Below are 27,663 nucleotides of genomic sequence, written 5' to 3' on the forward strand. Positions count from 1 at the left end.
GGTGGACCATTAAAAAAAAAAAGTAGAGGTGGCTGGCCAGCTTTGGTCCATGGGACTGGGTATGTAGCTCAGTGGTATAGCTCACACATGTCATGTGCAACACTGCGGATCCAATTTCTAGGACCAAAAAAAAAATGTATTTCTTAATGACTCTAGAGTAGGGGAGGGCAGTGTGCATGGGGGAGGCTGTGCTGTTTGGTTCTGGTATCCTTAAAAGTGAAATAATGTCTACTGTCCTTCCAGAGCTTTTCATAATCGAGCGCCCTTCCTCCCTAATGTATTTCCTACCCATTGCTAGCTTCACTAAAAGATGAAGCCTTACCATCCTCAAAGGAAAATGTTAACAAGTGGGGCTGTGGCTCAGTGGTAGAGCACATGCTTAGCACGTGTGAGGCCCTGGGTTCGATCCTCAGCACTGCATACAAATAAATAAAGTAAAGGTACTATGTCCACCTACAACTAAAAAGATAATTTAAAAATGTTAAGCAAATGTGTGAGCTTGTTTAGACAGATTCAGGCAGTTACTAAGTAATAAATAGAAGTGATAACTGTAATTTTCCTGGTTTCTATTTAGAGATTTGGTGGAAGAGATGAGAGTGCACTTAGGCCTGAAAATGCAGACTTACATTTTGGGGTGGGAGTTAATGAGGTCATTGATGCTCACTGTGGTTAAGAAGCAAAGGAAAGCTGAAGACAGGAAGGATTTCAAAGTTGTCATCTGACCCACTGCTCTTCTTGAGTACCTGGGCCCCAGACCATATTTTCTTCTTATTTTTTTTTTAGTACTGGGGATTGAACCCTGGAGTGCTTTTACCAGTGAACTACTTCCCTATCCTTTTTAGTTTATTTTTTGAGACAGAGTCTTGCTAAGTTGCAGAAGGTTCTCACTAAGTTGCCAAGGCTGGCCTTGAACTTGTGATCCTTCTGTCTTTGTCTCCCCAGTTGCTGGATTACCGGTGTGGACTATGTGCCCAGCCCAGATCTGCTTTTCTTCTTACTTCCTAAGAACTGGAGCCTGGTGTCTATTCTGCCTATGTGACTTTAGTATCAACTTCCGCTTCCTTCTCTGGGCAGGAAACTTTGCCTCCTAGGGCTTACCTGCTTACCTGTGGATCTTGCTCTTTTTCCCCCGAATCTAACTGTGCTCAGTACAAGTCCTGCCTGGCTGACTGAACCACTCCAGCTGGTGTTCCTGGAGGTTCTACACCTCTAGTTTTCCTTAAGGTCCTAATTTTCTTGGGCCATGTTTTGAAATGTGACTTTATAAAGTAAGCACAGTTACAGAGTGACCATGGAGTCTTTGTGCATGCCAGCTGGAACTTAGCTCTGCATTCCTCTCTGTTCTCCTTTTAGAGTTTAATTTTCCCTCTGTTTTCCTCTGGAAAGCTTTCATTTTGATGATTGGAAGTCATTAGAGCATTGATAGGTTTGACTATTTTCAGGTAGAATCTTTGCAAAGGTAATTTATGGCCACTATGAGATCATTTCAAAAGACTGCTTTAATGACTTGTAATTGCCAATATAGAAATGTCCAGGAGGACATGGAGAAATTTAAAAATTTATGCAGAGAAATGAGGGAGCCACACATAGAGATTTTTAATTAGCAGCAAAGGAAACTTTATGGCCACTCTTCATTTTTTTAGGTTCCAAAAGAATCATTTGATATGCAAGCAACTCAATAAAAGAGACAACTATCTGTTAAGTAATGGGGTAGAACCTACTAATTTATTATTTGTTAATAATTGACAAAGAAACATCTGTCCCCACCCCTGCCCCTGGATTGGATTGAGATCATCCATTCTCTTCAAGTAAAATCCTTTCAGTTAAAGAAAAATTGACGTACTCAGGGACCTAAGAAATACTATAAAAAGAGGGGTGCGGACTTTGGGAACCATCTGCTTGGGGTGGAATCCTGGCTTTGCCCCACGTCATTTGGGGCAAGTATGGGGCAACTCCACCTCAGTTTCTCAAACTGTAAAACAGGGAAAGTAATAGGATACCTGCTTCATAGGATTGTTTTGAGGACTCTTTTGGTTTACATGTAAAGTATTTAAAGCAGTACAGGCCACACTGTAACTGCTGTTGACACCTCAGTTGGTATTAGTGGTATTCACTGTGTTAAGTTAAGGACCCAACTAGCCAAAGATGATTTTAGGGTCTCCAAGTAAGTGTGTTCAGACATTTCCAGAAAGAAAAATCTAAACCGAATTCTTTGAAATACCTTAAGCCAGAAAGATAAATGAAATTGTCAGAGGTGTTAAATTATGTATTTCTCAAATAGGTTGTTCACCATGGACACACCAGTGTATGCTTTTATGTTCAAAGTATTTTTAGCTGACAGAAACTGCCTAGGCACTGGAAAGCGTACTGCCACCACCCTGGCTTGTGGGGACTGTTGGGTGCTGGTTAAAGTGGCACTCAGTTAAATTCAAGTTTCACTGTGCAAATATCGATTTGCTGAAGAGCATAGGAATGAAGCCCCCTGTGGGGTTTACTTTTGGTGTGGATAACAAAACACACAGAATTTAAGTTTCAGTGGTATCAGCAGCAGTATAGCAATATAAACATCACATTTAGATTATTTCATAAAATAAAGTGGCTGTATGTGGAGGGGGCAGTTTTCCCTCAGTTGGGTCAGTAGATAGAAGTTCAGAAGATTATGAATTTTTAATAGCTATACTTGTGTTATTTAGATGGAAAGAAACACTTCCAAGTGAAAGTATTTTACTTTCCTAAAATGTCAAGGGAGGTTCTTAAAGCTTTATCTTTATATTTATCTTCAAAATAGCCTCTATTTTTTGTATGTGTGTTTATAATCAAGTGCAACTGTGTTAATATGTGTATGCACTATATGCACCAATGTAATTATGGTAGAAAACAAATTAAGGAGAGAGACTATGGATTTCTTTTTCTCAATAAAAATATAGGTTCTTTGAGGAAGGTTTTTCTTTAGACACACCTGAAATCTAAGCGGCACTTTGCTGGTTGGTTCGTTTTCTCCTTTTGCTGTGCAGGGGATGGAACCCAGGGTTTGCACAGCCAGGCCAGTTCTACCACCAGCTGCACTAGCCCCCCCGCCAGTTGATTTTTTTTTTTTTTTTCAAAGATGAAGCAGATGCCCTATTGCAACATATCTCATGGGTAATGAATTTTGGGGTTATGTATCCATTTTCCTCTCCCCGCCCACAAATGAATTGGTAGCTAGGTAAATAGGTTCTTGTAAAAAGGTCTGCCAGAAAACTTTGGAAAATAAATGCATCTTCCACAGGAATGTAGGATGGCAACGTTGTCACGTACTTAGTGGTTCTGAGAGATGTGGGGTCCTGCTGCTGTCTGCAGAAGCTGAACCTGGAAATCATCTCTCAGGCGGTCTATGTCAGGTCCTCATCGTGCCTGCGCATCGAGGTGGCTTCTGAGGCTTGTAGCCGCAGTCTGTTGCCATTTATACCAGCGTGACACGGAAGCCAAATCCAAGATTGAACCTGTTGCTTTGATTCTGTGAACTCTCAGAGATCTAGTCACTGAGGGCAGCCAGTGTTAATTAAATGAATGCTTCCACAATTGAGGTAACAATATAATTTGATGTACTTTTGTGTATTTTTTTCTCACTGGATTTCTTCAGTGCTTTGCAGTAGGCAGGCAGTTGTCAATTATGATACAGTAAGTTCAGGGACTTGAGCTGTGCTATAATTATCCCTTTATTATTCTAGTGGTGTCCCAGGAGTCAGTGGTGATGGCATGACCTTCATTTCTAATACTAGTCATTTGAATTTTCTGTCCTTTTGTCTTAGTTAACCTGGCTAAAGAATGATCAGTTTAATTGATCTTTTCAGAGAAGTAGCTCCTGGTTTAGTTGACTTTCTCAGTTAATTTCCTATTTCAATTCATTGATTTCTACTCTAGTTTTTCTTCTGTTTACTTAGGATCTAATTTGTTCTTCTCTTTACGGTTTTCTGAGGTCAAAGCTTAGGTTATTGATTTTAGATATTTCCTTTCTAATGTGTGCATCCAACCATATACATTTCCTCCTAAGCAGTACTTTTACTGTATCTCAAATTTCGAAGTCTTTTTTGGTTTTATTAGTTCAAAATCTTTACTTTTTCCCTTGGAATTTCTTCTTTGACTTATGTGTTATGTGCAAGTGTGTTTTTTTGTCTCATCATACCCGTTTTTGTTCATGAGTGCAGTTATGTGTTTTCCAAAGTACAAGCCTTAGCTCCAGAGTTCGAGGACCTTGTTCTGGTCTTTGGCTATTAGTGTGGCTTAGTTTCGTTTACTTGTTCTGATTTCTCTTACTATCCAAACACTTGAGAAGGAATTGATCAGATTCAGTTCATTCTTTCTAAGTCGGGCTACCTGAGTCACAGTTTGCTGGCCGCCCTGTGTCTGTCTTCCCCAGCAATATCAAACGTGCAGCCAGTGGAAGGCGGCGTGGCTAAGGCAGCTCCCCTAAATGCCTCTGATCCACCCATTTTTTGGTCACACAGCATCTTGAGCTTGTAAAAACACACTAGTCAAGGAGCCTTTTAAGGAATTGGGGCAGAAGAAAAATTCCTTTTGAGGGTCCTTGAGCAGAGGGCAGTGGGAGACCAGAGAGAGCACGTTCTCTGCCCAACCTCCTTCCATCAGCGGTGAGATGGTCTCTTCACATAGCGCCCTCAGTTCAAGCTGAGCTCACGACGTCAGAGGACAGTTTAGTAGAAGTCATCCTTTCAGAATGCAAAGCAGCGAGGTTGAAGCATGAAGCTCTGATGCTTAGGGTTGACTTAGAGATACAGTTTAAGTGACAGAAGTTTTCTCTTTCCTTTTTTGGTTGAGGTAAAATTTACATAGTGTGCAGTGAGCCACTCTAAAATGTAAAACTCATAGGCATTTAGTAATTTATAATTTTGTGTACCTGCTGCCCCCAATTTCAAAACTTTTCATCTCTCCACAAGAATCCCTGTGCCCTTTAAATGGTCCCTGTCCATTCTCTCTTCCCCCAGTCCCCTGGCATCCACAGATCTGCTTTCTGTGTCTAAGGATCTGCCTATTCTGGATATTTCACATAAAATGACCATTTGTGTCTGCTTATTTCACTTAGCATCATGTTTTTGAAGTTCATTTAAGTTAAACAAAACATTTATCAATACCTCATTCCTTTTTATGTCTGAATAATATTCTACCAGATGTATATATCACTTTTTTTTTTTTGTTTGTTTGTTTGTTTGTTTTTTTTTTTTTTGCAATACTGGGTTTGAACCCAAGGGTGCTCTACCACCAAGTTACAGCCTCAGCACTTTTTATTTTGAGACTGAGTCTTGCTAAGTTGCCCAGGCTGACCTTGGACCTATGATACTCCTGCTTCAGCATTCCAAGTTGCTGGGATTACTGATGTGTAACACCACACCCAGCTAACCATTGTTTATTTGTCTATTGATGGACATTTGGGTCATTTCCATCCTTTGGTTATTATGAATCATGCTGTTGTGAAAATTCATGAAGTATGCATTTACATATATTCACAAGTATTTGTTTGAATAGCTGTATTCAGTTCCTTCAGTTTATAAGAAGAATTGCTGGGTAATGTGGTAATTCTGTGTTTTATCTTTATAAGGAACTGCCAAACTTTTTCACAGTGATTATATTTTATACTCTAACTAGCAATGTTCGAGAGCTTCTTTTTCTCTATATCCTTGTCAACAGTTGTTATTTTCTGATTTATTTAATTAAAAAAAAATTTTTTTTTTGTTATAGGCATTCTGGAAGGTATGGAGTGGGATCTCATTGTGTTTTCCATTTGTGTTTCTTTAATGATGTTGAACATTTTTTCATGTGTGTGTTGGCCACTTACATATCTCCTTTGGAGAATTGTCATTTAAGGTCCTTTGCCTCTTTTGGTTTTTTTTTTTTTTTGGGGGGGGTGTACTGGGGATTGAGCCCAAGGTAAGTACTCATCCCAACCCTTTTTATTTTTAAGAAAAAATTTTTAAAAGAAATACAATTTATTTTTATCTTTAATTTTTTTAATTTAAATTTTAATTTTTTTGATACTGGGGATTGAACCCAGGGATGCTGTATCTCCAGCCTTTTTTTTCTTTTTTTAATTTTGAGACAGGGTCTAAGTTGCTTAGGGCCTCTGTAAATCGCTGAGACTGGTCTTGAACTTACAATCCTCCTCAACCTCCCAAGTCGCTGATGTTACAGGTGTGCACCACCGAACCTGGTAAATTCATGTCTCATTTTTAGGTTATGATTCACGCATGTCTTCCGTAACTGTGGTTTACATAGTCCAAAGACAAAGACGTGCTCTTAAGTAGCCAGCTTTGGAAAAAATATTCTTGATCTAATCAAGTGAACATGTTACTTTAACTTTGTAAATTTTAATTTATCTGTAAAATGACTTTTACTTAAGTTCTGGGCCTAGTGCAGTAACTGGCATACAGTAAGCAATCAGTATTCTCTCCAACAGAGATTAGTTCTCTCAATCACATGAATTCAGAAAAGAAATTTATAGATTGAGACACTTAAATGCTGCAACATGCTACAGGCCAAAAAATGTCACCACAGAGGTGGATTCCTGAAGTCACAGGATTAGTGAAGTGTCTAGAAAAACAGAATGGGTTCCTAAAGTGATCTTTAAGGTTCGTATGGCTATTTCCACATTAGGTCTGTGTGCTCCTTTTTTCAGCATTACTAAATGCAAAACGTCTACCCATTTAAATGTCTCCCCTCCTAGTAGCAGGCCAAGGGCTGCTGATAAACAACACTGTCTGTAAGAAAGGTTGATTCCCTGTGCTAGTTTCTTCAACCATAAATGATGGTTTTCACCTCATCACTCAAAACGTGGCAGAGGAGGAACCCAGAGGTGAAGGGAGGCCAAGGTGGTTGCCCAGCCAACCAACCTACTTCCTTCAGAGGTCCAGAAGTGACACTTGACCCAGAACCTACATGGTCGGGGTCAACGATGGTTCCAGCTGCAGCATCCATCTTGATTCATTGGGTGGGAAAAAGAAAATTGAAATATCACAACAAACATGCTGCCATTCCCACTGACTGACTCAGTTAGGGCCCAACTAATGGCCCGCATGGTCCGACTCCCTCCTAAGCAGCCAGCATTGTTTGTCCCTCTAGCCACCAGCCATGTTTGAGGACAGCAGGAGCACATGCCTTTGCCTCTTTTGAATTGCATAGTTTGTCTTTTTATTGTTGAATTTTAAGAATTATTATATGTTCTGTATTTGAAACCCTTATTAGAACACCCAGTTTACAAGAAATAATTGCAAAGCATATAAAGAGCAGGAACGTATGGCCCATTCATAGGAAAGGAAGAAACTGACAGACACCATCTTTTAGCCTGGATATTAGACTTACTGGATGAAGACTTTGCATGTAATTGTATAAGTCTGCTGAAAGTGCTTAAGGAAACGAGGGTAAAGAACTAAAGAAAATCTGGAGAACATTCTATGACCAAGTAATATAAACAAAGAAATCTGAGTATAAAATAGAACCAATTAGAAATTCTGGAGCCAAAAAGTACAATAATGGAAGTTATTTGAACAAATGTATTTGAAAGACAAATGCTTGAAACAATAATTATAAATCGATTGTACTGGGGCATACAGTGTATAAAGATTTAATTTTTGGCAACCCCAGTATAAATTCAGGGTAAGGGTCAGAGCTGGATGAAGACAGAATTCGTGAATGCTGTTGATGCTAAGTTGTCATCAGTTCAAACTAGATTGTTACAAATTGAGGATGTTAACTGTAATCCCCATGTAACCACAGGGAAAATCAATGTAATTCACCACATTATTAGGGACAAAATCCCACATCATCTCAGTAAATGAAAGAAAAGCTTTTGACGAAATTCAACACCCTTTCATGATTAAAATACCCAGAAAACCAGGAATAGGATGGAACTGCCTTAAAAGGATAAAGATAATTTGTGAAAAACTCACAACTGACATTGTGCTCAATGGTGATGGACTGAAAACCTTCCCTCTAAGATCCGGTACAAGATAAGGATGTCTGGTTAAAGAGCATTATACTGGAAGTCTTAACTAGAGCCATTAAGCAAGGAAAGGAAATCAAAGACATCCACGTTGGAAAGGAAAAAATAAAACTAATTCTGTTTGCAAATGACGTAATTCTCAATATAGAAAATTACCCCAAATTCACATGCACAAAAGCCGTTAGAGCTAATAAATGAATTCAGCAAAGTTGCGGGGTACAAGATCAACATTTAGCAATCATTTGTTTTATACTCCAGCAATGAAGCAATTTAAAAGGAAATTAAGAAAAATAATTCTGTTTACAATAGCACCCAAAAGAATAAAATATCTAGGAATAAACTTAACTAAGGAGGTGATAGACTTGTGCAATAGAAATTAGAGAACATTACTGAAATAAGTAAAAAGACATTTTCCTGTCTGGATTGAAAGACTTGATATTATTATTGATAGTATTTCCGAAAGTGATCTGTAGAGTCAGTGCAATACTTACCAAAATTTCAATGGCCTCCCCCCCTTTTTTTTTTTAATTTCCAGGAACCAAAAAGGTTAATCTTCAAATTCATATGGAATTAATTGCAAGGGGGCCCTGATAGGTCAAAATAATAATGAAGGAGTAGGAAAAAATTGCAGAAGTTACACTTCTTGATTTAAAAGTATTTTACAAAGCCACATCGATTAAACAGCGTGGCAGGGCTGGAGGTGTAGCTCAGAGGTATGGTGCCTGCCCAGCCTGTGCGAGACCCTGGGTCTGGTCCCCAGCACCACAAGATGAAACAAAACATAAGGATAGGTGGACCAATGGAATTGAATTCAGAGTCCAGAAATTTATGATCAGCTGACACTTTTTTTTAAAAGAGTTAAAAGAACATTTAATGGGTAAAGAATTGTTTTTTCAGTAAGCGGTGCTGGGTCAACTAGATAACCACATACAGAAGAACCTTTGTATCAAAATGGATTACAGACCTAAATACATCAGTTAAAATTTTTAGAAGAAAACACAGGGGTAAAGCTTCATGACCTTGAATTTGGTTGTGGGTTCTTAGATTTGACACCGAATGTATAAGCAACAGAAGAAAAAATAAATTGGACTTCATAGAAATTAAAAACTTTTGTTCATCAAAATACATTACCAGGAGAATATGTTTACCGAGCATGCTGCTGGGTGGACGCTTCTTCAGTTGACCTTGACTTCCCCAGAGTCCCTGATCGTCCAGTTCTCCACGCTCTCCCTGTGTGTAGGACTTCTGCTCACAGTGTGCTGGACAGTAGTGCCTCCTGGCTGTTACCCTGGACCTGCCACTTGTGCTGCCTCTGGTTGAATTTTGCTTACCAGCGGTCGACTGTGTGTTTGTGTAAGTTGTACTTAATATTGTAATTAAATAATTTATTTAAGCATGATAAAAACTAGTTAAATATGAGAGCAAGAAGATGTTTCTCAGAAAACCAAGTTTAATCTTTAGAAAAACTTGATGAGTATATGTCAATTAAAAAATTACTCAGGTGACACAGCTGAAAAATTGTTGTGAAAAATTGTTAAAGTTCTGTAAGGATTCTGTGTTCATCTTGTTTAGAAAGTGTTGCCATTAATCTTCATTAAAATTGTTAATCTATATTAAAGAGACATAAACTGGCTGGGTGTGGTGATGCCCATCTGTAATCCCAGTGATTCAGGAGGCTGAGGCAGGAGGATCTCAGGTTCAAGGCCAGCCTGGGCAATTTAGTGAGACCCTGTCTCAAAAAATAAAATAGACTAGGGGTGTATCTCAGAGGTAGCACACCCCTGAGTTGATCCCCAGTACTACCAAAAAATAAATCCCCCCACCAAAACTCAGAGACCCAAACTGGAAAAATGATGAAAGGACACATTAATGGGAGTCTTATGCTAGATAGGAGACATGTAATACCAATGAGCAGAGTCTCATACAGAACACCTCCTGCATAAAAAGTTTAGTGGATGAGTGCATAATGCATGTTCATATGTCGAAATGAAATTAACATTTATATACTTTTTGCCATTCTATCAATTGGTTAGCTATTTAAATGAACGATTTACTATCCAAACCTGAGCATGATGGGTAACTAGAGTTTTCGCCATATCTCCAACTTCTAATGCCAGCGCATCACACCCCTAATTCAGTTTAACTGTGAGGAACTTTATCTCACTTAACGGGTATTTCTATGATGCATTTCAGGACCATTTGGCTTGATATCTCTACATTGTCATCAATAGGCTTTCTCTCCTCCCCTCTTCTTCAATGCGTTTTTCCTTGGGCGGTCCACTGTCAAGATTGCAGAGTGGCTGCAGTGTGTCCAGAATATAGAGTTCCATCCATTCTTCTCTCTCCTTTATAGGAGCAGGGAAGCTTAGCTCAGACCCCCTCATTAGACTACCTGCACCGACCCCTCACAGGGACCCATCAGAAGTTTTAACCTTGAAGGTGGAGTTAACCCAGAGTCATACGAGGCAGAGGCTAACTAACACCTAAGTCAAACCAAATTCTGCTAATAACAACAACAACAACAACAACAAAAATGAGCAAACTGACTGTTGGAATGGTAACTAGTAATTACCAGCAAACTCCTTATGTGACCTTCCTTCAATGCTATTTCTTTTAACTAAAGTTTTGATAAGAACTGAGCAGCAGAGAATTTAAGGTTATTTTATTTTTGTGAACATTCAGAGTTCAGTTATTCAAACTGTATTAATATGCTTCACAGTGGTCATCCACTGATTGGCAGGTTGCCTTACCCTTCTGAAAGATTTTACATCTAGCAATCATACCTGAATAGATGGCCACCTCACCTTTGCATGCAAGGGGTCAGTGGTGATTGTAGTACCTAGTGATTATCACTGTCCAGGATGTTCTGCTCCTATTGCCACTTGGTAATAGCAGCCTTTCCACCTGGGAACTCCTTTCCCATCTCCTGTGGTTTTGGTAATGATGATAATCATGTTCATCTACAACTCCCTATTTCCTACCTCTCACTCCTAACCATGAAAGTGGGCATTCGACCTTGGCCTGGCTAATAAGAAGATCCCAGTCTTCCAGGCTGTAGTGACATGTTCAGGGAAAGGCCCATGATATGATCAAACAGGAATCTTCCCTTCGACTTCTGCAATGTAGCTAGTGGGTAAGGCATTTTTGTTTTTAGAGTGGAAATGCTGGACAAATGATAGCCTGGAGCTTATTTCCTGGGTCAACAGGGGCGCACAAGGTGTAGAAGAGAGGGAAGCCTTTAGGCTCAGATACACAGGGTAACAGAGGCTGAGGTGGGTAGTGGGTGAGAACAAACAAGTTTCCTGACAGTAGAGTTTTCTAGTTTTCTTCCATTTTGAGTTATCCAACTCTCAAAACTCTGTCTTCCCATCTAGAGGAGGTAATGTATTTCCCATTTTGCCTAAGCAACTTTGAATTGGGTTTCTGTCACTTGTAACTTCCAGCATCCTGATTAATACACTGTCTGAGGAAGTATCTCAGGATGGAGTCGTGATTTTCCATAGAATATTTACTTTAATACTTACAGTGCTTAATGAACCACTGAGGGAGGCCCCAGTGTTCTTGCTGGAGGGCACACTCATGTTAGTCTAGCCCAGAGTTCTTCCAGAGCTGGTATTACTAATTGCCTATCAAGGCTATAGAGGGGGAAAATCAACTTGGAAATGATCACTGGCCAATTTAAGCACCATGGCTTGTTGCTCATAAATGCTTCAGGGTAAGTGAGTTGCAAAGGTTTTTCCTGAGAAATGTTATTCCAGTTAAAAGTGGGTAGATACATGCTTTAAAAATATTTGAGGAGAATCACTGAATGGAAAGGTGTTACAACAGTGGGATTTGCATTACTGTTGATGAGGCTGACTTGATATCAGCACTTGTCTTTTGGACTCTTCATAGTTTGTGAAAATATAATTGTCTGACCAGTGTGGCAGACACTTCCCTTTGGGTTCTCTGTAGTTGGGATTCATGTACACAGGGGATAGTCCTGTTGTTCTGCATTCCAAGCAAATCCGAGTGGAATTCTAGCTAGTAAGCATGGAGGGAAGGAACTAAATTGACTGGGAATCTGAGGACAGAGGGTTTAAGGTTAACATCTGCCCCAAGGCAGAAAGTTTGACATTGTCACAGTGAAATACTTAGGCCCTTGGAGCTTAGTACACCCCCGTGGGCTGCGGGGAGGAGCAGTCCACCAAATGGGAACCTGGAAGGAATGAGCTCGCCAGAGAATTTAGTTTTCCTGTCTCTGGGACTTCAGTGAACTTATAACTCTTACTTGTTTCCTCTAGGCCAAGTAAGGGACAGTGCAGAGAAACAGAATGGGCCCAGTCCAATTGCAGAACAAGAATATGAAGTTCGTCTAGTAAAACAAATGCTTCAGTGCAGCAGTCTTGTCAGTTCTTTAACTATATTGAAAACGTGGGCTGACACCAACCATGTAATGACTGTGTCACGGCCGGGACATGACACAACCCTGGCTTTCCCTGGCGTGCACACAGCAGGCTGGCGTTAGTCGCACCAGCACGCTGTGGACTGACAGCTAAATTGTATGCTGTTCAGGGGCATTAATAACAAACTGATAACAACAACAGCAGAAAAACTCTCCTTTCATACCCAGTGGCTAGCACTGAATAATTTGAGGTTTCTAAAAACGTGTAACAGTTTGACAATCTTCCGAGCTCTAGACCATCTGCAAACCAATTTTGTTTGCCTCGAGTTAGCTATGGAAGGGATCAGTAGTCAGACTTGAAACGGCTCTTTTGATAAAGTAGGACAGATTATGCTACACCCCAGAGACTGATGGTCTGCCAAGACTTGGTCAGCGACTTTTATTTAAAGATGCTTTGCCATATGGTTTTCTCATAAAGCTAAAAATCAGGTCTCAGAGTCTAGCACATGTGCATTATTAATAAATCATGTTCTTGAACCAGCACAGGTGCTCCCCATAGTTCGTGGGTAGAATTGAAAGGGGGTTGTGGGAAACGGGTTAAGGGAACCAACCTGGGTGGTGAGTGGGTAGAGAAGGGTGATTTGTTTTTTGGATAGGATAGTTAATAAAATATTTACTCTGACTGCAAGGCTCTGCTGGGTTTTCTTTGACCTTTGCCAGGGAAGTATTTCCACTGGAAAAATAAATAGAAAGACATGTCTTCGAAGCATGCTGAATTTCAGAACGTAAAGATATAAAACCATTTATGTAATATGAGAAGAGATTTAGAATGGTGGCAATTATTTTAAAAATCTATTCCCAAATCCACTTTGCTTCCTGAGGCAGAAGACAAATCTGCCCACCTTTACAAAAGAGAAATCAAATTCGTATCATTTGTAACCCTGATTATGCATTTATTACCTCCTTCCATCCAACATGTGCATTTATTAGTATTTTATAATGAAGGTTTATCTAGAGTATCTTTAATTTCTTATCATACATTGTCAAATGGTGTGGCAGATGATCCTAGATTCATGTCATATGTGTATGTCAGAGTGGCACGGAGATGAAATCAGGGATAAAGTAGGGGTTTTGTAACAGAATCGCATGCTTTTTACCTGGCTTAGTGCATTTGAGTAACGCAAATGAACTGTATATGTCTTTTCTTGAGACAAGGTCTTGCTGTGTTGCCTGGGCTGGCCTTGACTCCTGGGTTCAGGCGAGCCTCCTGTCTCAGGCTCCCAGGTAGCTGGGATTATAGGTATGTACCACTTCTGGGTTTTGATGTTTTATTTTGTAGGAAAACACTGTCAAGTGAGCAAGGGGGCGCACATGCTTGCTTGCTTGCTTGTTTATTTATTTGTTTATTTTGGTGCTGGGCCTTCAACCCAGGGCTTTTCACACTGCGAGGCCAGAGCTCTGTCACTGAACTGCACCCCCAGCCCTTTCTTTATTTTGAGTTATAATGACCTAGAGAATCCCCTCCCCTGGCATGAGTTTAGAACTTTTTTTGTGTGTGTGGTACTGAGCATTGAACGCAGAGCCTGGCTCGTGCTAGGCGTGCACTCTGTCAGGCCTCCCCCTGAGTTCAGAGACACTTTGAGAATGACACTTCTGCCTCTGAGAGCAAGATGAAGACGCTCACAGAGCCACAGGGCTCAGGAGGAGCCGTGAAGAACAGCCTGCGCTGCTGCTTGTCCGAGACTTTGCATTACATATATTTAGACAGAAGTCGACTGTTGCTGACCTCGGAAACAGGAGTAGTACTGAACTTAGAAGTTCTTTCCTGAGATATTTTGAGTCTGAAGGATTCCGAAGAAGACAGAATGCAGAAATAAAAACCAAAGGGGCTATTTTGAGGTAAAGACTGAGGAGGTGGCGTAGGAAGGCTGATCTGTCAGGCCTTTCCAGAGCAGGAGTACAGAAGATTGGGAAGAGACACAGAGATGGAATTAGGGAGATAATGTGGGGCTTATGTAACAGGAGTGTATGATTTTACATGGCTCAGTGCATTCGAATAACCTAATAAGTCCCAAGTTTTCAATTCTGCAAACATAACAAATGCTAAATACTATTTCAAAGTTACCGTATGTGTGGTGTATTTGTTGCTCAGTTTAAGTTTTTATAGGTGTTCCACAATTGGGACAGTGAGAGAAAATGGATTGATTTTAGAGTATCTCAGAGACATTCAGCAGTTGCAAATGAAAAACAACCTCTTGAGAACTGAAGCTCTAGGCACGACAGAGGGGCCCAGTAGTTTAGGGGAGACAGACTCTGGGGACCTGCCTGCATGCACGGTGTCCTGAGATCTGCTGCTGACCAGCATTGTCTCCTTTGGTACTGGGTCTGGAGTTGTTAGCCTTCTCCTCAGGCCCATCAAAGGTTCCTCATCAGAGCCAAGTAATTAAAAACAAGTAGTTGCTGCGGGTGGCCCCAGGCTGGAGCTGCGGGTAAAGAGATGGAGAGTGGGGAAGGACAGACTGCCCTTTTTCCAACATGCCCTCTCTGTGAGCAGCAGCACAACCTTTGGTTAAACCAAAAATTCAGCAGTATCCTTGCATAGAAAGGCTCTTGGGATTAAGATTTGATTTTTTTCCTTTTCACTCTTGTAAGGCTTAGAATCGTAGGCTAACCCCAAATTAGTTTCTTGGAATTGGAACACTCTGAGTCCTGGGACCAGGTAATTTCAGTCTCTCAGGATTGTCTTGACCCTTTCGGGGATAGAGCAGAGCAGTCGGGCAGCTCAAAGGTAGGAAAAGGCCATTTCCCCCCAGTCAGCTCCTACAGTCTCCCCCTCCCCAACCAGCCCTCTTTAAAACTACCCATAGCTTTCAAGGAATGTTCTTCCTAAAACTTCTGCCCCAGAACAAATCTTGGAAATGCTTAAAACGATAGTTTTCCCTCCTTTTGGGTGTGCATGACTTTCTCCTCTGGAGGCAGGTACTTAGCATTTTGGGTGAAGAATACAGATAGCCCTATCACGGGGCTAACGCTATACAAATGAATACTTAATAAATACTACTCGTGGAGAGTAAATGAGCTGGGAAGCAAATTGGCTCTTCCAGCCATTGGCACTCCTGAAAGTGTTGATTAATAAGCTCTTTACCTTCATGGGGCGCTGAGCCAGCGATGGTACAAAATGCATTAGCAGATGTGACTTCTGCCCACCGGGACTTGAGGGCCCCATTTGTGAGCTCACTCTTGTGTGAAATTTACCTCTCTTGTCATTCTCAGCTGACAACCAGGTGGACGGTGGTTGGTCTAAGGAATAACGGTGGCCAGCAGAAAGCCTGCAGTTGGGCTCTCCGGGGCTTCCTTTGTTGGTTCCGGGTCCTCTTCCTTTGAGCTGCTCAAAGTACCTTTAAAATGCCTGCTCGCTACAGTTGCCCTTATGTTCTGTATATGTAGTGTGAGTGCCTTTCAAGGGATGTGTTTCCCCCCACCTCACTTCCTTTGTCTGAAATATTCTGATCTGCAGGGGAAGCATGGGTCTGGTTGAGGAATGATTTCCCTTTCTCTGGCAGGAACTTTAGGGCGGCCTTATTTTTCTTGCAATTGAAAGTATCATTAAAACCTGGCTGGTCTGAGACAAGAATGGGAACGGGAAGATGATCTTTGTCCTCCCTCCTCTGGCCCTGTCCTTTTCTGTGCCCCTGCTTATTTCTTGCTTCTTTTATCTCCCTCTCTTCACACATGGCCTGGGGACCTTCCCCTGTCTGCATTAAAAAAAAAAAAAAAAAAAAAAGTTGTAAAAATTTGTTATAACTTTAGATTTACAGAAAAGTTGCAAAAAATAGTATGGAGAGCTCCTGTGCCCCCTTCATCCATTTCCTGAATGCTGATACCTTATTTACCCATGGACATAGTGATGTCCATGGAGTGCATTTTTAAACCTCTTGTCCTACGGACCTTGTCAGGGTACAGAGATGACCTGGTTCCTTTCTCTTACCTTTAAGGAGCCAGTGATACCTCCGGTTACCAGTGATGAGTTTTGCTTCCTCAAATGTTGAAGTCTGAATATTAGAGAAGCACGCCCGGGCAAGCATATACAGCAGGTTTTATTTAAAGTTAGCAACACAGACTTCTCCAGGGAGGGAGAAGGGGGCCATGGCTGGTCTCCTAAGAAATGAGAGTGCCCTGCCCCTTTTATAGACTAAAGTTTCCTTTGTTCTCCCTCTCTCTCCTCACTTGTCTTTCTCCTTCCTGCTACTGAACATGCCCAGAGATGCCGGTGGGCTGGCCAGGGGGTGAGCAGGTGGGCTGGAAGAGCCAAGGGGAGTGCTAGGCAGGAAGGGAGTGGCAGCTGGGGGCAGTGATGCGTAGCTCTGTCTGCTCAGGAGTGGCTCCCTTAACAACCTTTTTGGGAGGGGTGGTATCCCAGGGCTCTGGAGACATGGACATTCAAGCTTCCCAGGGGTGGTTTCCAACCTCCCGGACTCAGATTGGCTTCTGTTTTCTCAGTTTGACCTGATCACCTATTCTGTACTAACTGCCTGTCTTTAATTTGACTTTGCCAGCAATCTAGGGTAGATTTTGGTGACTTAAAGCTTTGTCTTCCCATAAGAATTTTTATATTTTCAAGTGTTCTAGAAATGGCAGTAGGGAACATACAGATAACAGTTTCTAGTAATTGAATGTCAGCTACAGTAGAGTCTGGTAAGGAGATATTGTTGACTTGAGTCCACGATGGGACTCTTGAAATGGCTATTTATTTATTAATTCTTCTTTTCATTTAGCATTAGTTACTGCCCCATAATTGCCAAGTTCTGTCCTAATCTCTGGAGATACCAAGTTGAACTTTGTGATATAGCTCTTGCCTTTAAGAAACTTGATCTAGGGCTATGGTTTGGATATGAGATGTCCTCTGAGAAGCTCATGTGGCAATGCAAGAATACTCAGAGGTGAAATGATTAGATTGCAAGATGTGGCCTAATCAGTGTATTAATCCTTCTGATGGATTAATAACTTGAATGGATTACTAGGTGGTAACTGTAGGCAGGAGGGGTGTGGCTAAAGGAAGTAGGTCACTGGTGAGCATGAACCTTGTTCCTGGTTCCTTGCGTGGGCTTGTGCGCGCGCTCTCTCTCTCTCTCTCTCTCTCTCTTTTTTCTTTCTCTCTCTTTTCTTTCTCTCTCTCTTGCTCTCGCTCTCTTTGCTCCTAGTTTGCCATGAATTAAGCAGCTTTCTTCTTCCATGTTGTTGTTCTGTCTCACGGCAGGCCTAGACCAATGGAGTTGACTCACCGCGAACTGGGCCTTTGAAACCTTGAACCAAAATGAACTTTTCCTCTTCTAAGTTGTTCTTGTCAGGTATTTTGATCATAGCAGCAAAAGCTGACTGGTCTAGTGACCAAAACAGTCACAAAACACTGGAAATATGGTAGAGATACATACAGGGTGTGGTGGAAAGGCAGGGAAGAAGAACCCGAGATCCAGCCCAACCTGACCAATCCTCATTAAGCTGCTCCACCTAGAAAGAGCACTCGGAGACTGTGAAATAATATGGTTCTGTTCAGTCCAAACTTACCATTAAGATGGTTTAGGTAAATTCAGGGGACTCTCAGTGCTTTGTTATTTTATGAAAGGATAATACAGTGCTGCCCATGAAGTAGAGTTGAAATAGTTATTAAATGCACTGGTGTGCTGATTGTGGTTATCTACCTAGCATTCCCAGTCCACCTCCCCCCCGCAGGAGGTGAAACTATTTTATTTCACAATTGTCTTTAAAACTGAGAAGACACTTTTTTCTTTCATATAAAAACATTAATACAGTGGTGCACACCTGCAATCCCAGCTACTTGGGGAACTGAGGCAGGAGGATTGCAAGTTCCAGGGCAGCCTTGGCAATTTAGGAAGAGATCTTGTCTCAAAATAAAAAAGAACTGGGGCAGAGTGCTTGCCTAGCATGCATGGGGCCCTGGATTTAATCCCCAGTACCCCAAAACAAAAACAAACAGTACAGATATCTGTACTTTAGAGAAAATTATCATATAGACTGTCTCAAAAATATAACCCATTATATGGTTTCAATAAGATTGCTTGGAAAAACTCGCATCTGGACCAATTGCTGTAAGACTCCACTCCACCACTGCATCGCTTGGTTCAAAGTGTAGGTTGTTGTCATAAGTGTGTGTTCCTTCATTCTCACATGCCTAGTGACACACAGATCACCTGTGTCCCATTGCTTTTGTCAGCCTTTTCTGCAGGTTTGTCAGCAGGTTCTACAGGTTGTGCCTTTCTCCTTGGTCTTCCTTGAGGACCTTCCAGGAATGGAGACACATCATCATTCTAGTAGATCCTAAATTCAGGTCCTTACCAACAGTTCCGGTGGAAAACATTCTTTGTAGAACATGTCTCTTTGAAGGTACAGGAACCATGTCTAACCTGTTTATTTAAGTTCCCTTCCATAAACGCAGACGTATGTCTCTCCAAGGAAGTACGAACTGATATGTCCTCTCACATGGGCATAGCTCTGCAGTCAAGACAGTTAATAGCAGGTGGACAGGTTTGGAAACGTGAGTGCCCGTGTCATCCTGACCAGCAGTAAGCAGCCTGACACCATAAAGTCTTCAGCCTTGCCGTCGTGTCAGTATCCAGTTCTTGCTTCTAGTTAGAAGTGCAAGACGAGACACGGGAGGTGGTCTTGTCAAATAAAATCTGTTATCCAGACAACTCGCGGTACATAAAATTACATAACAGTCTAGCATCAGCAGTAAACCCCAAAGTTGAGATACCAGTGTGGTCGTCAGCGTGGAGAGTTTTTCCTGGTGAGCAGCAGCTCTGGCTGTGCTCTTTTCAATGCAGCCACCTCTGCATGTGTTTTCCATTTCAGACCAACTCTGTCTGAACCTTGTTTAACAACTTCCATTGCATTTTCAGTTGATGAACCCTGCCAAACAATGACATCATTGTCAAACTGGTTGCGAAACATAGTTCCTGGGGGGACCTGGATGAGAGTCTTCTTCCTGGCCCTTTTCTTTGAAACCAAAATGTGGAGTTTTTACAGATATGTATGTATATACCCAATAATGCTATATGTGTGAGTAATGTGAAACATATATAACTATTTTACTGAATATTCTTACACCATGTTTTTCAATATTTTATCATGAAAAATTTTATGAGAGATTTCAGACATGAAGTTGGAATCATGTTGCAGTAGACTCACCATTTAGACTCTCTAATAAACATTATTCTATACTTGGCTTATCACACATCTATTCATTTATCCATCATTCTCTTTATTAATCTATCTTAATTTTTCTTATATGTTTAAAGTAAATCGAAGATATTGTGAAATAGGCTCTAAGTGCTTCAGCAGACCTGTTGTCGTAAAAATTACTCGTTTGCAGTTTTTCTTTTGGTACAAAATTTGTGCTCAGTGAAATGCATTCATCCTAAATGTGTATTTCCTGAGTTTTGATCAACACATGCACCTGTGTAACCCAGACTTCATCATAATATAGATAATAAATACATCATCACCCTCTATAGAAGGTTCCCTCGTGACCCTTCCCATTCAGTCCGCACCTCCTCCTTTCCAGAGGCTACCACTATTCTGATTTTTTTTTTTTTTTTTTTTGGTACCAGCAATTGAACCCAGGGGTGATAAACCACTGAGCCACTTTTTATATTTTATTTACAGACAGGGTCTCACTGAGTTGCTGAGGCTGGCTTTGAACTTGTGATCCTTCTGCCTCAGCCTCCTGAGCCACTGAGATTGCAGGCATGTGTGCTCCACTGTGCCTCACACTGTTCTAATTTTTTTTCCCCTCATAGGTGTGTTTTGCCTGTTGTCCAATTTCAAATAAATGGAATCACACAATATATACTTTTTTTATGTAGTGCTTTCATTTGGCATAGTTTTTCAGATTCATCAGGTTTTTCAGATTCATCAGGTTGTTTATATTTTAGAAGTTCTTTTTTTTTTTTAAATTGCTGATTAGTATTCCAGTTTATGACTATACCACAGTTTCCTTGCTTTCCTATTGATGGACATCTGGATATTCTTATTTTTTAGTTGTTATGAATGAAAGTGCTGTGAACATTCTTCTACAAGTCTTTAAAATGGATGTGTACGAATTTGTGTGTGTAGATGTGTGTGTGTGTGTGTGTGTGTGTGTGTGTGTGTGTGTGCGCTGTTTCTTTTGGGTGAATACCTAGGAACAAACTGACTTGATCATAGGGTGGGCGTATGTTTACCTTCATAAGCTACCATCAGGGCTGTTTCCAAAGTGGTTGCTGGTTTTACTTTTCCACTAAAACATGTACAAATTCCTGTACTCCACATCCTTGGGTTGTGGGTCCTTTCCCCCTTGGTCATTCTGGTTGGTGTGCAGTATCAGCATGACCTTGAGTACTTGTCATGAGCTTATTGGCTGTTTGTATATCTTTTGTGAGGTGTCTACCCTTATTTTCATTTTTAACACTGACTGTTTGAGTTCTCTGTGAATCTTGGGACTGTCTTTTGCAGACATGTGTTCTGTAGCTCTTTACTCCCATCCTGGGACTTGCTTGTTCATAAACTGTGTTGTTGACAAGATTTTTTTTTTTTTTTACTTATTTTCATTTTGTCTTCTTGAGAGGGGGTCTCGTCTCACTAGGTTGCTGAGTCTGACCTTGAACTTGCAATTCTCCTGCCTTCCATGTAGCTGGGATTACAGGCATGTGCCACTCTACCCAGAAAATGAGAGTTTTAAAACCTTGATGGTCATCATTTTTCCTGTGATTGTTTTCTGTAACCTAAGAAACCATTCTCGACTCCCAGCTCATGATGCTGTTCTTCTTTATTCTTCTCTAAAAGCTTTATGGTTGCATCTTTTACGTTTGCATCTGTATTATGTTGCAAGTCAGTTTTTGTGAGTGTTGTGAAGTCGGGGTCAAGCTTCATGTTTCTCTATACAGATACCCAGATATCCCAGTTTGTTGGAGAAGTTTTTTTTCCCCACTTTTGGACTGTGTTGGCTCCTTTGTTGAGAATCGAGACTGTGCATGTGGGAGTCCGCTTCTGGAGCCCTGTGTTCTGTCTTGTAGTTCTATTTTGATTAGTCTTGCATCATTCTTAATAATTGTGTATTGTATAGATGTTCCATAAGTCATATGGAATCACAGTGCCATTGTTGGACATTTTGAAGTTTATTATTTTTGGCTATGAAAAGCAGTACTGTGATGTATACATTATATCTGTTCAGTCTCTGATTAAGTGCAAGTGGAAGAAATAATTTATAAACAATATTGAAGGAGAATATTTACAAGAGTAATGTTACTGTTGAGCTTTACATAGTATATTCTAATTTTTATTTCTGTCACAAATGAGAGTGGCTGCCATTGACGAGAAAGTAGAGTGAATACTATGACCAGTACCCATGAAGTTCTTACCAGCTGGGAGAAAACATTCACTTTGCATAGCCAATTTTCTGTCACTATAATGAAGTACCTGAGAAAATTAACTTAGAATGAAAAAAGATAATTTGTCTCATGGTTTTGGAGGTACCTATCCAAGATTGTGCAGACCCATTGCTTTGGGCCTCTGGTAGGAGTGCTGGATGGCAGTGGTGGAGCCAACTGCTCACATCAAAGGCCAGGAAGCTAATCCAGACGGAGAAGAAGAGACAACTTCTTACAATCCCCTTTGAGGTCATGCCCCCAGTGACCTCACTCAGAGTCAAAGATCTCCCATTTGGCCATACCTCCTTTTTAATTTTGATGCTGGAAATTGAATCCAGAGGTACTTAATCACTGAGCCACATTGCAACCCCCCCCCCTTTTTTTTTTTTTTTAAATTTTGAGACAGGGTCTTGCTGGGTTGCATAGGGGCTCATTAAATTGCTGAAGTTGGCTTTGAGCTTGTGATCCTCTTGCCTCAGCCTCACGAGTCAGTGGGATTGCAGGCGTGTGCCACCACGCCTGGCTTTGGCTGTACCTCTTCAAGGTTTTCCTACCTACCAACGTTGCCACCCTGGGGACCAGACTTTATTTTAGAACCAGGGATTGAAACCGGGGCACTTAACCACTGAGCCACAATGGCCATTGAGGAATACTTATCCAAGTCATAGCAACTTCGGAATGTCTTTTATGGGCTGTTTAGATTATACTCACAACCAGAATTATTAAAGAAGTATAAAAATCAAAGACTTCAAAAGATCTTTCCTAGAACATGTGGTTCTCCATGGATCCCATGATATAATGTAGGCACGTATTTGCATGCAAGTCAGCAGATCGAAAATGAGAAGCAGATATTTGACCAGTTGTCTAAAGCCCTTCGCTCAATTACGGAAACAGAACAGCAGCCATAACTCATCTCATGCGTCTGTCAGATGTGAGAGGTTATCTGTCTTAAGCTTTTTTATATGGTAATCAGAAAGACATTTAGTTGTGTAAATGATCCCCAAGGTACATGCTTTTTATTTTATGTGGGTATATAAATAAAATACTACCGTGTGAAGTGTTTGTAAACGCTCGGCTTCTTTATGTGATCATTTATCCTCTTAAGAGGAGCAATTGGCGGCGGAAGGGCCACCCTGGATTTCATCTTAAGTATTTGTGATACTTTTCTCAGGGGAGGATGATTTTAAGGAGAAACAGTTATTTTGGATAAATATTCAATATTTTTTTTTCACATTCTCTTCCATACAGACAGTGAAATAATTGTACATCATTATCTTTTAAGAGGTTTTCTTGTGTTTACTGTAATAAAAATTAATATCTCTGGTGAAAGGATCACTGTACTGAAAAACTACAGCTTTCATAAATTATTTAGTCATCTCTGCAGTCTAATCAGGGTTTGATAGCTGCAACTTGTAGCAGGCTAGATTTTGGCAAAGCAGCACAGAGGACTATACCCAGAGCAGTATCAGAGGAACGCTGTGTGCGAACAGGTTCTCCAGACTTTCACAGATGCCTTTTAATTTGTCAGTAAATTAGAGACTTCCTTTTTGGGCCATGTCAGTTATTTTTAACCAAGTGAAGACTCTCTTCTGCCTGAAACTTTCATTATCAGTCTGTGATCTATTACAAATAAATTAGAATCTTTCGGAGGGCTACTTCCTTTTTTTCTATTTTTTTCTCTCTTTTCTATGGGACGACATGAGTGAAGTGAATCAAAAAGCCATTTATCCAGCCCCTGTGTTGGCTCCAGCCTTCAGTGCGGACGCAGTTTCTGGATCATTGTGAGCGCAGGACTTGGGGAACCCTGTAACCCAGACCTGGCCCAGTTCAACGTGAGATGGTTCAAGATAGGACAGTTGGTTTTAATTGCATTGGCCTTAACATGTTGAGCAGTGTCCCAGAGTGAATGGCAGGCACCCTGGAATGAACTTAATTTCTGGTTATTCTTGGGGAAAAGAATCTCTCCGCTCTCATGAAACCAACTGGACATCCTCAGTCAGACTTCAGGAGTCTCCCCATGAGGAGTGAGTGGAGATTGAACCAGGTGGGAGGACAGGCTGGTCACGGCCGGCTGCCAGCTGCTGTACGTTCCCTCCAGTGTCCAATTTTCCAGTCCCCTGCCTGCTCTCCTAATGAGAAATAAACCAGAAAATGGTCCAGAACCAAAACCAAACCCAAAACCATAAAACAAGTTTAAGATGGATTTCATCCTTTGGCTTTCGAACCATCGCATCTAATCCTATTTCAGTAGCTTTTGATAAAATGTGTCGCGTATGTAGAGTCAGTTTATAGGTCTTTTCCGTCTGTTTCCTTCCTTCCTCTCTTCCTTTCTAAATAAGAGGTGGGAGACTGTATGCTTGTGCAATTCTAAAGTGGAAGCTTAAAATTAAGAACCGTTTCTCCTCCCTCCTCCCTGTACACCGTGGTCTTTAATGTCGCCCTCTTGGAGAGTGTGTTTGGTTTTGTGATCAATGCGGCTTTCTGGTGTTTGTGATTTTCTCTGGGCTGACTCTTCCTGCTAATGAACATGATCATTTATACTGTGTCACTGTAGTGTAGGCATGTTTAATAATTGATTGGGCCATGGTAGGTAGAGAGTGGCAAATGCAGTGCCTTTGTTGCTATGGCAATACATTTGGTTAAGGGGGCTCTCCATCACTTGGACCACATGGATCTGGCACACGGGACATAATTGCCTGTGGTGGAGGTGGTTGGAGGACAAAATCAACCTAAGAGGTAGTGGCATTTTGAAGCAAATTAGTATGTATTTCAGAGAGTGTTTGGACTAACAATTGTGGAGTAACTTTTTCACTATCGAAAGGCTCATTTTCAGCTAATATGTCAGCATAGAGAATGAGTCAAGTGACAGATTTGTTTACTTGCTAACATGGGGGAATTTGATCATTTATTGTATAAAATGGTAATTGTGTGAGGGTGGCTTCTTCCCTCCATCAACCTAAGGAGGGTTCCTGATGCCAAGTTTATTAGGGACTCCAAAGGGAGAGGGCAACATATTCTCTCCACTTACTCTTCATTTTAATAAAAAAAAATCATAGGTTCTTAAAGGTAGAGGCTTTGCTTATGTATTCTTTCAACAGATATTTATTGAGCCTTCATCCAGGGGCTCTTAGGGACTGGGAGTACCGTGCCAGCAAAGCAGCGTGGTCCCTGCCCTCACAGAGGATAGGCTGCAGGGGGCAGCGTTCACACACCTCTGGGCTCCCCCCACCAGCTCTGTCCTTTCCCTTATAGAGAACTCTCTCTCCACATGTCTGGTAAGTTTTTAGAACAGTTTTTTCCCTTCCCACTATAGTTTTTTTTTTTTTTTTTTTTTAAATAAATTTCTCCTGGTGATTTATTAATACCATTTGTCAACAACCAACATGGAGGCAGGTGCACGCTGCGGTGGCCTAGGCCCTGGCCCTTCCAGGCATCCGTGTCCTTCCTGTCCGCCAAGCGCCGCTTGAGTTCTGCCTCTGCCCGGCGCCATCTGAACCAACAGCACGCTCTCTCTGGACAGTTTGCTCAATTAGCATCCCACATGTTGTTCTGTTTTATTTTTTTTAAATGTTATTACTTAATCTGTTCTGTCTTCTTCTCATACCTCTTAGAAGTGCTGGGGTGGAAGAAAAAACCTTAAATCCAGAGTGAAGCCTCAGTACCTTTATTTTGTAAAGTCATGCTTTAGAAATGAAATCATTATTGGTTACACACACACATACACACACTGTCACAAATCAGGACTGATACCTGAGCATCCAGACTCTGAGATCTGCCCTACTCCTTATTCTCCTTGGGCCATTTCTGGGAGGAAGAGCCAGCAAGTGCCCCGTTCTCCACTTGGTGTGGGAGTCTTGTGGCTGGATGGCCAACAAGAGGGTCGACCCTAGGGCTGGCTGTGACCCGAGGCATAGTGGGTGACGGCAGTGCGTAGGTGTCACAGAACTAGGGCATGCAGTACTTGGTCAGGAGTTTTAATTAGACGCATCAAGCTTTGGAAGCCACTGGGGGCTTCTGAGAAGACACAATGTGAACAAATGGACACTCAGGGAAGATAAAAAAGCATTTGGGGCCATGTGTTCCCATGGCTGGGCTCAGGGAGGACACCTAGAGTAGAGGTGCCGTTGGAGGGGAAGCCTTACCCATCCGACACATAGAAGCTCAGGGCTCTTTGATTTTGAGCTGGGATACTATAATAAATACATGACAGAAATAGGAATCAGATTCTCAGATGGCATGTCAGCACCATGTCTTTTGATCAAAGTGGGCTTTCCGGCTCCGAATTTTGATGATCATCTTATTTTCACTTGCTAAAGGATCATTCTGACGTTGCTTGACCTTTATCCGTGCTTCTGCTGCTCTAGCCCTGACTGAAATAGGTTGGAATTAAAAGACATCTACTAGATTCAATAAAAAGGGACGTTTATTGCAAGGATTCTGGAAGTCAGGCTAAGCTGGGACTCAAATCGGTACTGAGAATGCCAGCTAGCACTCGGTTCTGTTTTCTTTCTCTCACTCAACTGGTGTTTACTCCACGTAGCTAAGTGGGCTTCTTAGAGCTTCTGCTGAGTTCCAGTTGTTGAAATAACTGGAGAAACACCTTGAGCAGTTTCTGATCCTCAATTCTTGGGGGAGAATTGTTTGGCTCAGCCCCCATTTGGTCCAGTCAGCACTGGTGAGGGGCAGGATGGCGCCACAGGCCCAGACAGCTGCCAAGTCGCAGCCCTGAATTTGAGGCATTGGGGGTCAGGGAAGATAATCTGAGCAGATGCCCCCAACAAATTGAAAGTCCCCGCGTAAAGTTGCCCAGATTCCTGAAGAGTTGTGTGCCATTTGTTTTGCAAATGTTTAGAAATCTCTCTGCAGCATCGTGAAGAATTAGATTTATTCTGTCCATTTTACTAATTGCATCACATAAAAATCGTTCCGATCTGGAGCTTTGTATTGAAGCTGGTGTGTTCTGCTCACCTCTGCACTCCTCAGCCCTGCGGGAAAATTAGCTTTCCACTTATTTATTTATTTTGTAACATAAGTGTTGAGAAGTTAAAGGTCTGCGGTGCTTCAGTACGATGCCTTGACAATTAAAATGTGAGTTTTTACGTATGGAGAAATTTTGTTAAAGCACATTTCTTTTGATTGTGTTTATACCCTTGCCACAGAGGTGTAGAAATGAATAACCTTGAACTATTCAGACCTCAGAAGGTTTACTAGCTTCCAAGATTCTGATTTTATTTATAGGCTGCAAGAAGAAGAAGAAGAAGAAAAAACAACACTCAATGAAATTTGTTGTGATTCACTGCTCATCACCTTGAGCTATTGCCACTCAGCACCAGGAAGGCATTGAATCTTACACAGCGACAGGACCGAGTGAAGGCTGTAGCTCCAAACAGGAGCCTGAGTGTTGCTATCACAGGCATTTCTCGTCACATATCGAGTGGACCCAGGCCAGTGGCTTCAGATCTGAGCTTTCCTGCCCACTCCCGACCTTGTGGGAGGGGAATACTTTGTCAATTACAGCAGCTGCTCTTGAGGCTGGTTCTTTTGCTGGCTGATGGAAAAGCGAACAGGAACAACAGATTTCAAGCCCAGTTGAGCAGTGGTCTGACAAAAAGTAAATCTGGAAAAATTATGCTGCGGCCTGCTGGAGTCCCCGTCTCCCTCGCCAGGTTTGATGTATGCAGGGGTACTTTTGTGCTGCTGCTTTTAAACACACAGTAAACGCATTTTCCGTTCTGTGCAGATATGAGAGAGGCACTGAAGCAGGTGGCTCTGAAATGTACATCAGGGGTGTCTGCCGAATCCCGATGTCCATTCTATTGAAATATAGAACTCGCACGTTTCAGCCAGAAGACCTGGAGTGG

General features: G+C 41.5%; 1 protein-coding gene across 6 annotated transcripts in view; it reads left to right on the forward strand.

Annotated features, from left to right (window-relative positions):
* The window catches only part of FHIP1A (FHF complex subunit HOOK interacting protein 1A), a 294,902-nt gene that overhangs the window by 85,988 nt on the left and 181,251 nt on the right, over positions 1-27,663 (forward strand). Inside the window, exon 3 of one of the 6 annotated variants that reach the window (XM_079154187.1) lies at positions 9,128-9,346. The exons of the other annotated variants lie outside the window; for them this stretch is intronic. The gene's annotated coding sequence lies outside the window, so the exon portion shown is untranslated. The remainder of the gene's footprint in view (positions 1-9,127; positions 9,347-27,663) is intronic. 6 annotated transcript variants of the gene reach the window in all.

Source organism: Sciurus vulgaris, assembly GCF_902686455.1.
Source record: "Sciurus vulgaris genome assembly, chromosome: 9".
Lineage (NCBI taxonomy): Eukaryota > Metazoa > Chordata > Mammalia > Rodentia > Sciuridae > Sciurus > Sciurus vulgaris.